Genomic DNA, 3,642 nt, shown 5'->3' on the forward strand with positions numbered 1-3,642 from the left:
CTTATGATTACCTACAGTATTCTGTACAGCAACACTACAAGCAATAGGCTATACCATACAGCTGTTAGAGGGAAAATCCCTCAGATCAATTACATTTAGCAGAGTTTATCAGAGTAACGAAAACAAACAAACAAACAAAAAAACCTACCAAAATGAAACAAAAAACACTCTGTGAAATCGGCACCTCCTAGAACTAGAGCAGGTTCTGAGAACTCCAAGCAACAACATGATCTGACAGCATTCGCAGAAAAACAGAAGCAGAGCAAAGCACACAATTTAGTGGACTACAGCACAGTCAAGCAACGAACCAATTGGTTAAATATACCTCGTGAGTTGGACACACACCTCCTACAACCAAGCAAACCTCAGCTACTGTGATTAAACATTGTTTCGGTTTGGTCTGCTGGTGCTCACTGTAGCAGCCTAGTCCAAAACAATGGCCTCCTAAAACTCAATTGACCATAGCCAAGGTGTGTAGCAATCAGTACCATCCAGGTTTCTGTTGGTGCACTCTATGATGTGTGACAACAATGAAATCACAAAAAGATGCATTTCTCACAATGTACCCCTGACTGTATGTAATAATTGTTATTTTCTTTCCAGTTACTACCATTAGTTACTCTGGCCCATTTTGCTGTTTGGTTTCTTGCATTTTCCACATTATATAACTACTAATTTACTTCTTCTTTTCTTCCACTACACAACACACTACTGTATATTCACTACCATTTAAAGTTTATTAAAAATATATCATCATGAGATAATTCTTGTCTGCAAGTTTGCATCAATAGGCGAAAGTGAACCATAAGTGAAACCTGCCTTGCTACAAAGGAACAAATAAAAATTACCTGAAGAGAAAAAGCATGGCTTTTGAAGGTAAGCACTCTCTATGGAATCTTGTAAACACCAAGCCTCTTTGATTTCCAATTTGTTCATATGCTAATATGGCTTATGCCATTTTCTCAGGATTATTGTAAGAAACAAAGAAACTAAAGTATATAAAACACCTTTAACACTGTGGATGTTAAGCTAATACTTAGCTACAAACATTTCTGGTTCTTATGTATAATGTGATTAACCTAAAATAGCCAAGAATGAAAATATAAAAGAAATGAGATCTCACTTTACTGAATCATTCAGATAATTTATTAATAGACATAGTCATTTTAGTACAGCAACATAATTTATACATTTTAAAAATTTACTCATTTATTTGAGTGTTAAAAGAGAAAACAATAGAGTGTCCATTCTCTGCCTCACTCCCCATATGACTGAAACAGTCAGGACTGGGACAGGCTGAAGCTAGGAGCCAGGAACTTGTTCGGGTCTCCCACATAGACAATAGAGGTCCAAGCACTTGAGTCATGTTCCTCTGCTTTCCAAGGCACATTAGCAGGGAGATGAATTATTAAGTAGAACAGCTGGGACTTGAACCAACACTCTGATATGGGGTGTTCGTGTTGAAAGGCACCACTATGCCGCAATGCAATGCAAGCCCCCAATGTAGCTTATATTAACAGGCAGTACATATTGAGCACTTTATCTCAAGTGCTGTCAGATATTTAATTGCAATCTGTTTAAAACAGTACATAAAATTTGTGTGTCCTTGCCATGGCATAACACCACCTTTCACACTTGACTAGACATTTTAGTTACATTTCAAAATATCTTAATTACTAAAATCATTTTAAAATATCTGCTTTTTAAGTACCTATTTTTAATAATCAAAAGTTTAACATTCGGGCCTGACGCGATAGTGTAGTGGTTAAAGTCCTCACCTTGCATGTGCCGGGATCCCATATGGGTGCAGGTTCTAATCCCGGCAGCCCCGCTTCCCATCCAGCTCCCTGCTTGTGTCCTGGGAAAGCAGTGGAGGATGGCTGAAAGCCTTGGGACCCTGCATCTGTGTGGGAGACCTGGAAGAGCTCCTGGGCTCCTGGCTTCGGATTGGCTCAGCCCCAGCCATTGCGGCCGCTTGGGGAGTGAATCTTCGGATGGAAGATCTTCCTCTCTGTCTCTCCTCTCTGTATATCTGACTTTGTAATAAAAATAAATAAATCTTTAAAAAAAGGCCTAACACTGCAATAAGCTCAGAATTTAACAAGTAGTAGCTAGAAAAACCACTGCTCTCAGACAAGGGATATGATAACTACATGTCCAAATGTCAGTTTTGTTATACATTACATTTGTATGATTATTGAATGTTTAAAAAAAAAAATTTAAAAAAATAAGAAAGGGAGAGTGGGAATAAGATAGGGTGGAAAACACTGCTATACTCTTAAAACTATATATATGAAATAAATGTGTTTCCTACGTATGTAATTTTAAAAAGTGAAAAAACATAAAGACACAAAAGCAGGAACCATTGACCTGATGGAAAAACAAGTAAAGATATTCCTAGGCTTATGCTGACAAAACAAATAGAACCTATTCTACACGTTCTTTCACTTTTTACTCTCCACACACCACTATCTGCTTCTAGTTACTGTCAGCTCTAACTCTGCCCAGTTAAGCTTAAAGATTAATTCTTAAACTGAGGAGTAGTCTCTGAAGAGTACTGCCTTTCAACACACCTTACATGTTGCCAATCTTTTGTCCTGACTTCTGATCTTTGGCTATGGTCTTTTTGAGAGCAACTTGGAAGTGCAAGGGATAATATTCCATAAAGGGCTGTCTGTTATGCTATAATGATAGGAGTTACAGAAATCAAACCACTGGGACATGTGAAAAGTCCTTGAGGCTTCCTTTTGTCTGAAGGGTCCAGGCAGCGGAGACATGTAGTATTCTAGTTCAGTAAATACTGGGTTTACCTATGAGTGGCCGAAATATCAAAACAACCACAGTGCATGAGACTGAAGTGACTGCTCTCCTCTAAGGTCGAGTGGAGTGGCAAGTGGGCCACAGGAGAAGGGTGGCTCCACTCTACAGTGCTCAGAAACTGACCCTTCTACCCTCTTCTACGCTGGCCCACTTTCAGACTATGACTCTTTCGCTTGTGGTCTAGAACATCACGATCTTCATTTCAGGCAGTCAGAGGAAAAGACAAAGAAGGAAGAGACGTAAAACCCTCCTTCCCATGGGCCAGAACTTAGTCACATAACCACATCTGTACAGGAAACCGGCAGATACAGTCTCCATTCTAGTAGCCATGTACCCGACCAGAACTCGGAGTCTTCATCACCCTGAAAGACGGGACATGATCACAATGGCAATTTCCATCCCGCAGTGCCAACAGAGCTGTCTGAGCTCGGCCTTGGGCTGATCTCTGATCACATCTCCGTATCACTCTTATCACTGAGGTCTCATAACCTTCGCAGCCAGATTACTCACTAGTCTACACAGGATGCAAGAATCCCCTTCATCTCCCAAAGAATTGAAAGTGTCCTAACTTCATGCATTCATCAAGATGATAAAGAAAAGCAACTTTTTGGCAACAAAGACATGTATGGATATAAAAGACAAATGCAAATGCAGTTATTCTACTCCTGAGATTTGTGATCTCTGAGATTCCTGACCCTGCTCTCTTGCTGGGAGGCCTGCTGCTCCCACTTAACAGACTACTCCTCTCCCTTCCTTCAATGCTTTGAATGCAAAAGTGGGTCAAGTTTCTTCCCTATACCCCTTGCTTAGCCATTCCTCTTA

Source organism: Ochotona princeps, chromosome 5, assembly GCF_030435755.1.
Source record: "Ochotona princeps isolate mOchPri1 chromosome 5, mOchPri1.hap1, whole genome shotgun sequence".
Lineage (NCBI taxonomy): Eukaryota > Metazoa > Chordata > Mammalia > Lagomorpha > Ochotonidae > Ochotona > Ochotona princeps.